The sequence below is a fragment of the Rattus norvegicus genome, chromosome 6 (genome assembly GCF_021556685.1).
Source record: "Rattus norvegicus strain SHRSP/BbbUtx chromosome 6, alternate assembly SHRSP_T2T, whole genome shotgun sequence".
In the NCBI taxonomy this organism is placed as follows: domain Eukaryota; kingdom Metazoa; phylum Chordata; class Mammalia; order Rodentia; family Muridae; genus Rattus; species Rattus norvegicus.
The window spans coordinates 118,267,645-118,277,778 of NC_141539.1; the positions used below are offsets into that span (position 1 = coordinate 118,267,645).

Genomic DNA, 10,134 nt, shown 5'->3' on the forward strand with positions numbered 1-10,134 from the left:
GTATCTCATTTAACAGCTGTTGTAGGTTGTTTAATGCTATCATAGTTAGAAGAAGTCCTAAGGTAGCAATTGACTTTGTAACTAAGTCAGTTTGTATTACTATTTCTTTGTTTAAGTTCATCTTTGCTACAGTAAGTAGATCTCTTCTTACCTCCTTAACATAATTTGGTCTATTTATTTTCTTGTTTCAAATTACTCTCCTTTTCAAACTTCTCCTGGTAATTCTGTCCCAGGGTATGTTTGCTATTTGAGTAGAGCATGTCTTTCTTTTTCCTGCTGGGATTCATAATTGTTTCTTGGCAGATGAATTCTGGAATGTCTAATGATTATACTGTACTTTCCACAAGTCCAGTTAACAAACACAGTCTGCCTCTCAAGGAAATTTGAGAATAACCTTCCGTGAGTTTTTAAAGTTGTGGTGAGCTCACTATTTTTAGAGCATTTTATAATTATAAATCATTTTTATCTATGAATCACTTAATGACAATATACTATGGTCCTTATACTTCTGACTGTAGATGAGGCTATCACTTATTAAAGAGAACTGACCAAACACAATAAATATTTGCCAGAGATTAGAGGATGGAAGTCCTAATATTCTAGGCAAAGATATTTAATTGAAGTAGGATAAAATCAAAGAGGTCTAAAACTCACCAAAATCCTTTCCAAACAACATCTGAATGAAAAGTGACTAAGTAAACAAAGAATCAGAATGTAAAATGTCATTGGTACTGCTTTACTGTTCTGTGATACACACTGCTTCCAAGGTAGATAATCCCACATGATACATCCTCAGATTATCATGGGTATTCTACAGACATGATTTATTTTGTTAGACAGGCTAGTTTAACGCTCTGTGTCAGATGTGATCCGCACTCTATGCCTCATCTGAGACAACATGTTCTGTTTCATGATAGAGTCACAGAAAGATAAGGCGAGTGACTGGGTGGACACCTTGACTGTGCTATTGGGTGTTGGGAGTAGAACTGCCAGATAAACTTCTGGTAAACATCATCTTCAGGAAGCCATGGCTGAGATTTGTTTGTGGCATCTCAGAAAACAAACGAACAAAAAAACCAATTGAAAAAAATATAAGTGAATACAGGAAAAGCAGTTAGTTATTAGATTGCATTTCAATTTTTCTGTCTTTCTTTTACTAAAGATTATTGTTAGGTTCCAAGAAGAGATTTTACATGCTCGCTTTGGCAGCACATATACTAAAAATTAGAACGATACAGAGAAGATTAGCATGGTCCCTGAGCAAGGATGACACGTAAATTCATAAAGTGTTCCATATTTTTACCTCACAGAGTCATACTGATTAGATTTGATAGAGGTAGACTACCTGAAAAAAATTGAGTCAAGAGAATCAAACAAGATATCTCGATTCTAAACTTTTGTCTTGAGAGTTGTATTTTGCAGAGTGTGCCTACTTGGTTTCCTGGTCTCAAAGACTTTCAGCTGGGTCCAGTCAGGACACATCAGCTACAGGCTACAGCATTTGCTTCATTCGTCCTACCCCCCTACCCACAAAGATATATCTCAATGCCCATGTACAGCTTGAAGAAGTTATGGAGGAGTCGTCGCCCCAATTCCCTGGACTTTTGGGGGACTGAATGTGGTTATTCTAATGTTGTTTTATGAAGAATTTAAAATTGGTTGTAATTTAACAGCGAGGAATTAGCTAGATTGAGTTGTACAGTCATAATCCCATTTGGTAACTAAGCTAAAAATCATATCTTTGCTTTGGTATAGAATTTATTTGTCAAAAAAGTTTAAAAGTACAAGGTTTAGAGCCAGTCCTCTTGATGTCATTACAAAATTCTGAGTTGATTACACATGTGATTTAAGGACCAAATAGCAAATTCATGGCTCTGAGTTTGTGAGAGTACTTTCAAGATAGTATTTAAGATATAAAGGCAATAGTCTAGATTGCCTTATATAGATAGATTGTTTTCAAAAATGTCAGAAATCCAGAAAATATGAGATTTAAAGTTATTATCTTTTGTTGAGACCTATCTGCTCCTAACAGTTCCCCTTTAGCAGATTTAACGAAGTATATGAACATCTTTATGTCCAGGTGAGGCAATACTTTATGGCTAGGCAGCCACTGGACAAAACTGCCTGTTTCATCTGCAGAATAATACTGTCCAGAAAAGGAAAAATTATGCAAAATAGTTGACTGATAAACTCTGCCAAGACAGGGTGGTCAGCCCTTCAAAAGTCTGCATTTAAAGAGTCTGTCAGTTGATTTTGGGCCAGAAGGCTGAATACTTGTGCTCACACGTTGCTAACAGAGAACTGTGCTAGTGGAGATTTGTCTCTACAACCTCTCAGTTCTGGAAGTTGTGTTAGGCTTCCTATGTATATAGATATTTGGTCATTTTCAGATTTCTGACAGGATTGAAGACTGATTATTGTTTCATGGCCTATCAGGCTGTTAAACTCTGAAAATACATATTTTATTAGATAGTTATTAGATAGTATACAAGCTAGCCAAGATGTAATAAAGGTTTAAAGCCTTTCTTAAGCTGGAATGGATAACTAAATGTTCGGTTTAACTGATATAGTTATAGACTGGGTGTTGAGTATATCATATGTTTTATAAATTGTAGAATGGTAATAATTGTACTCAATTTATATATAAGTGAAAAGGCCTTTTAACTGGACAAAAAGGGGGAAATATTGTGGTTTGTCCTAGAGTTATCTGTATTTTAATGCTAATTCCACTGCCCTAAGTACAGCTGCCTAGTCACATACTCAGGACTCAGGTGACTTCACCAAAACCTTCTCCACATTGAATTTGTAAAATACAGGTAAGGGGCAGGTAAAGGATAGAATGAGGCCTGTCATTGGAGGAGAAGGAAGAATGAGTGGGAGAGAAGTTTGAAGGAAGAGGAGAAGACTGGAATGGAAAGGAAGAAGAGGGAGAAAGGTGAGAGAGAGAAGGGAGAGGGAGAGAAGGCATGGCAGGTGATGTTAAGATTCCGCTCTGTGGAAGATTTACAGGTTGTTATTAATGCTCTTAAGGGATGGATTGTACTGGGTTTTGTATGTTTAGATGGGCAATTATATCTTACAATTGGATCTAGAAAAAAAGAAGAGATTTTATTAAAATCTCTGAACCATTAATATTATACTTGAAAATTCAAATTTTTCTTTAAAAACTATGTAGTTTAACAAGTAAATTTTTATATTTTTGGAAGCAACACTATTTCATTTGTCAACCATAAAGATGATTAGTGCAACCTGAGTATTACCTTGTTTAACCTTCTTACATAAGAAGAGTAGAGAGTAACTAGTTATATTTGTATTTATACACATTAATGCATACTTAGTGGGATCCCATCAAAACATAGTAAGTTGTGAGTACCAAAGAATCAACACTAAAATTATATGAAGAGACATGCCTAAAACAGCCTAAATAATGTTGGGCAACACCAAAACCCAACACTGATTGTGGTCAAAAAGAGACAACCACTGTATGAGAATTGAGTCCTCCCAAAGACCCACACAAATACAGTCAATAGTTCTCAAGATGGAAACAGGGACAATAAAATTAGATAAAAGATAATCCTATCATCCAAAGGTACTGGAACGATTTAAGAGCTGTGTAAAAAGAATTTTAATCCAGAACCCAAAATAAATGTTATTTATAATACTTATTTTAATTATATTATTATATTTATATATTATTATAATTATAAATTCTAATATTATAATCTAATAATAAATATAAGCATTATTTATATTTTAGTGATTACAGGAGTTTTGTGGTTTACAGTCTCCCAAAGACAAACTTTTAATGAATAAAAAAGTAGATGGTTTGGGAGTTGTGTTAATTTTCCATGGTGACAATCCAACATTGATTAACTTGAGTAGTTAATTACAAGAGTTTTCAGTTTTGTTTTTGTATTTTTGTTTTTGGTTTTTGTTCGTTTTTGGGTTTGTTTGTTGTTTGTTTGTTTGTTTGTTTGTTCTGACCCTTAGAAACACACCTTTATTAGGGATACTGTGACCCTGTTCTCCTCCGACTCTCTCTATTCCATTACTGCCTGCTTCCACCATGGCAGAACCTTGCCAGGAGCCAGAATGCAATGAGGTCAACTGACTGTGTGCCTAAAGCTTGGAAAATCTGAACCAGGTCAATCTCATTTAACTGAATTGATTTATACCGATTGTTGCATAAACAAAAAGCTGAACAAACTGCTGTGTCCAGCCATCACTTCTGTAAGCCCGTGAGACCCCAAAGGCCACTGACTGTCTCTCAACCATGGTAATACATTTGTCCACCATTAGACTTTAAATCCCCTCAAATCTACCTACCTCATCCATCCATCAACTGCCTACTCATCTCCATTTTCAGTGGGTGTGTATCCCTTAAATGACTCTGACTATCCCATGAGTCCCTCCTTCCTCTTATCTCATCCCCTCCTGCTCATTTAATACATTAACCTATAACACATTCTCAGTACCATCATCGTCTTTTTTTTTTTTTTTTTTTTTTGGTTCTTTTTTTTCGGAGCTGGGGACCGAAACCAGGGCCTTGTGCTTCCTAGGTAAGCGCTCTACCACTGAGCTAAATCCCCAGCCCCCATCATCGTCTTTTGTACATCATACAGCCTTCAGATTGAGGCTAGATTCTCAGATTTGTTAGCCCTCCGTTATCTGACCCTTCCACCTCTCTCCTGAGCTGTCACTCACAAGTGTTTGCCTTCCACAGGAAACATCATCAAACCATGAACTGCTTTGAGGTCCAAAGCCGATTGCACTCTCTTGTGTGAGTCTTAATCCATTCCTTGCCTGCACTGACCTCTTTCCCCATCCAATGGGCTCATTGTTTTAGACTTCTTTCCTTAAGCCCCTCCCGCATTGGGCGCTCTTGTTCTTCCTGAACCCCCTCTGTCTCACTCTTTCTCTGCTCTTTTTTTGTAATTGGATTTTTTTTTAAATTTACATTTCAAATGTTATTCCCTTTCCTGGTTTCCCACGCATAAATCCCTATCCTGTCCTCCCTCCTCATTCTTCTATGAGGGCATTCCCCCACAACCACTCACCCCTTCCCACCACGCTACCCTAATATTCCCCTACACTGGGGGGGGGTGTCCAGCCTTGGCAGGACCTAGGGTTTTTCCTCCCATTGGTGCCCAACAAGGCCATCCTTTGCTACATATGCAGCTGGAGCCATGGGTCTATCCTGGGTACTCATCTGGTTGGCTGGTATTGTTCTTATAGGACTGCAAACCCCTTCAGCTCCTTCTATCCTTTCTCTAACTCCTCCAATGGGGACCCAGTTCTCAGTTCAATGGTTGGCTGTGAGCATCTGCCTCTATATTTGTCATGTTCTGGCACAGCCTCTCAGAAGACAGCTGTATCAGGCTCCTTTCAGGCTGAATTTCTTGGCATCAGCAATATTGTCTGGGTTAGGTGACTGTCTGTATATGGGCTGGATTCCTGGGTGGGGCAAGTTTTGAATGGCCATTCCTTCAGTCTCTGCTCCAAACTTTGTCTCCATATCTCCTCCTATGAATATAAGGAGTGAAGCATCTACACTTTGTTGTCCTTGAGCTTCATGTGTTCTGTGGATTGCATCTTCGGTTAATTCGAGCATTTGGGCTAATATCCACTTATCAATGAGTGCATACCATGTGTGTTTTTTGTGATTGGATTACCTCACTCATAATATTTTCTAGTTGCATCCATTTGCCTGTGAATTCCATGAAGTCCTTGTTTTAATTGCCGAGTAATACTCCATTGTGTAGATGTACCACATTTTCTGTATCCTTTCCTCTGTTGAAGGGTGTCTAGGTTCTAACTTATTGCTGCTGATGGATAGTGGTGTGGATTTTCATACTGTAGTGTATCCTATACTTTCTCTCTCTAACATTATATATAATATGCATTACATATCTGTAGAATCATCAGTGATATAGTCAACCAAATATGGACATAATATTTAAAAATACATCTGTGCACAATACTCATAAAATTTCCCTTTTTCTCAATATTCCCTATACAATGTAGTAAAAAACTGTACACCATTTACACTTTATAATGGGTCTAGGTCTTCCTGAAGGGAAGAAGTAGACAAGTTAAATATAGCTATTATACCTTTTTATATGAGTGTCGAATAGCAAAAATTTTAGTGTCTGAGGGAATCCAAGGAAACATATCTCCATGAATACAATAGAATGATTATGTTGGAAAGTACTTGTGACCTAGAAGGTTTATATGATGCTATAGTGATCCTTAGAATAAACACTTCCTTGTTGGCAGATAGAGAATCAAAGTGGTGAGGAAAACAATGTTGCCCTAACAAGAGTAATTCTTTTCTCCATTCTCAAGGGTACTGCCTGGGCAGGGTTCATAAAACAATAATAATACGGCCAAGAGTCCTTGGAATGCTTCTGACTAAACCCAGTAATTGACTCGAGTGTGTATTATCCAGAACACAGATAATGGGACACATTTCTCATTATTATAGAACACAAACAGAATGTATGACTTAAGATCAGAGAGGCTCGGTGGCTCATCTAACTTCATGTCTCACCAATGAAGGCTGTGATCTTGGGAAAGAATTCTGCCACCAGTAAGGGAGCAAATCGTATTGCTCTCAGAATTTTCAGTGAGAATTTGTTGAAGAAAAGTTATAACTTTGAGATTTGATTTTTTTTACTTCTCTATGTGTTTGTATTTTTATTTTTCATTCATGTATATTAATTATCTGTAATTGGTTTCAAATGTCTTTATATATGTATAATATATAATGTACTTATATTCACCTCTATTACTCTATCACACACACACACACACACACACACACACACACACACACACACACACATTAATCACTGTCCCACTTCTCGATTCCTCCCTCACAGAGACACAGTGTGAAGCATTCTATGTTTGATACTTTCTACTGGTGTAATAAGCTGATTTAAACAAAATTATTGAGAATAATGTGGCAATAAATGAAAAGGGTCATTTTCAGGGGGAAGTAGAAAAGAAGATGTACACATACTGTTCCAGGAATATCAGTTTTCTTCCTATTAATTTCTTTTTTATTAGATATTTTATTTATTTACATTTCAAATGTTATCCCCATTCTGAGTTTCCCCTCTAGAAACTCCCATCCCGTTCCCCTTCCCCCTTCTTCTGTGAGAGGGCTCATCCATCCACCCACTCCCTCCCACCTCTCTGCCCTGGCATTCCCCTACACTGGGGCATCAAGCCTTCACAGGATCAAGGGCCTCTCCTTGATGCCTGCCAAGGCCATCCTCTGCTACATATTTCGATGGAGCCATAGGTCCATCCCTGTGTTCTCTTGAGATGGAGGTTTGTCCCTGGGAGCTCTAGGGTGTCTGGTTGTTTCATATTGTTGTTCTTCTTGGGGGGTTGCAAACCCCTTTATCTCCTTCAGTCCTTCCTTTAGTTCCTTTATTGGGAACCCCTTGCTCAGTCCAATGGTGGCTGCAAGCATCCGAACATCTGTGCTATTTATTGGTCAGTCTCTGGTAAAGCCTCTCAGGAGACAGCCGTATCAGGCTCCTGTCAGCAAGCACTTCTTGGCATCCACAATAGTGTGTGGGTTTGGTGTCTGTATATGGAATGGATCCCCAGGAAGAGCAGTCTCTGGATAACCTTTCCTTCAATCTCTGCTCCACACATTGTCTCTGTATTTCTTCCCATGAATATTTTGTTTCCCCTTCCAAGAAGGACTGAAGCATCTGCACTTTGGTCTTTCTTCTTTTTTAGTTTCATGTGGTTTGTGAACTGTATCTTGGTTTTTCTGAGCTTTTGGGCTAATAACTACTTATCAGTGAGTGCATACAATATGTGTTCTTTTTTTTATCTTTATTAACTTGAGTATTTCTTATTTATATTTTGATTATTATTCCCCTACCTGGTTTCTGGGCCAACATCCCCCTCCCCTTCTATATGGGTGTTCCCCTCCCCATCTTCCCACCATTACCACCCTCCCCCCCAACAATCACGTTCACTGGGAGTTGTCTTGGCAGGACCACGGGCTTCCCCTTCCACTGGTGCTCTTACTAGGCTATTCATTGCTACTTATGTGGTTGGAACCCAGGGTCAGTCCATGTATAGTCTTTGGGTAGTGGCTTAGTCCCTGGAAGCTCTGGTTAGTTGGCATTGTTGTTCATATGAGGTCTCGAGCCCCTTCAAGCTCTTCCAGACCTTTCTCTAATTCATTCAATGGGGGTCCCGATCTCAGTTCAGTGGTTTGCTGCTGGCATTCGCCTATGTATTTGCTGTATTCTGGGTGTGTCTCTCAGGAGAGATCTACATACGGTTCCTGTCAGCCTGCAATTCTTTGCTTCATCCATCTTATCTAATTGGGTGGCTATATATGTATGGGCCACATGTGGGGCAGGCTCTGAATGGGTGTTTCTTATGCCTCTCTTCTAAACTTAGCCTCCCTATTTCCTGCCAAGGGTTTTCTTGTTCCCCTTTTAAAGAAGGAGTGAAGCACTTGCATTTTGGTCATCCTTCTTGAATTTCATGTGTTCTGTGCATCTAGGGTAATTCAAGCATTTGGGCTAATAGCCACTTATCAATGAATGCATACCATGTGTGTTTTTCTGTGATTGGGTTACCTCACTCAGGATGATATTTTCCAGTTCCAACCATTTGCCTATGAATTTCATAAAGTCATTGTTTTTGATAGCTGAGTAATATTCCATTGTGTAGATGTACCACATTTTCTGTATCCATTGCTCTGTTGAAGGGCATCTGGGTTCTTTCCAGCTTCTGGCTATTATAAATAAGGCTGCGATGAACATAGTGGAGCACGTGTCTTTGTTATATGTTGGAGCATCTTTTGGGTATATGCCCAAGAGAGGTATAGCTGGGTCCTCAGGTAGTTCAATGTCCAATTTTCTGAGGAACCTCCAGATTGATTTCCAGAATGGTTGCACCAGTTTGCAGTCCCACCAGCAATGGAGGAGTGTTCCTCTTTTTCCACATCCTCGCCAGCATTTGCTGTCACCTGAGTTTTTAATCTTACCATATGTGTTCTTTTGTGACTGAGTTACCTCACTCAGGATAATATTTTCAAGTTCCATCCATTGGCCTAAGAATTTTATGAAATCATTGTTTTTAATAGCTGAGTAGTACTCCATTACGTAAATGTACCACATTTTCTGTATCCCTTCTTCTGTTGACGGACATCTGGGTTCTTTCCAGTTTCTGTCTGTTTTAAATAAGGCTGCAATGAGCATAGAGGGCCATGTGTCCTTGTTATATGTTGGAGCATCTTTTGAGTATCTAGATTATATAAATATTTTTACCTTCCTAGAAATTCTAACACTTTATATTAGCCTCCCTGAGTGAACAAGGATCCAAAATGCAGAGGACAAAGTTCTGTGGATGCCTCTTTGATCCATTTCTTAATTGGTCATCTTAACACCATTAAAAGTATCCTGTGTGTGTGCCATTTATTAAAATTAACAACTGATGTTTTAGAACAATGTTCATAACAAAAGTAAAATTATATAAAAACTTAGGTTAATTACCAATTATTTAGGATGATCTTAGGGAAAAAATATAATGTAATTTATCTTTTCATTCCTGGGATATTTGAACTAATGTCACTCAGGTCAGGATTTCCTGACTTAAATTTAAGATATTGTCTTATCATAGAAATCATGTAACTCCCCTGCAGAACGAAAATCCAGAGAATGACACATTTTAAAGGAAAAAAGGTGTTTTCTGTTCAACCAATTTGGTCCTAACAGGTTGGAAAAGTGAATTTCTATTAATACTGTATGTTAGTCAATCTTCCACATTCTAAATTCACTGTATATACCTAATTTAATGTTTTCCTAACTTTTACATTTAAAAAAATCTACAGGGAGGATCATCTGTATATAAAACATACCTATCTCCTCCTGGTCCGTGCCTCCTGTGGATCTTATGATTTATCCATCACTGGCTTCTCTTTCCCTCCTACTTACTGTTTAAGGCACCCAACTCAGACAGACACCCCAAGATCAACCAAAGGCTATGCCTTCCAGAAGAACAGGTAGCCTCCCCCATGTACGTTCTCTACTGTCTTGTTTTCCAGACCCAATCCTCTGGGTTGTCCTTAGTGCTTCCACAGAAGACTAGCTGTTG

At 38.4% G+C, this 10,134-nt stretch overlaps 1 non-coding gene across 1 annotated transcript; it reads left to right on the forward strand.

Annotated features, from left to right (window-relative positions):
• The first annotated feature begins 1,193 nt into the window (after window positions 1-1,193).
• LOC120093287 (U6 spliceosomal RNA) lies at window positions 1,194-1,301 on the forward strand. The gene has a single exon (XR_015623643.1). It is a non-coding gene; the product is annotated as a U6 spliceosomal RNA (small nuclear RNA).
• Window positions 1,302-10,134: the final 8,833 nt, after the last annotated feature.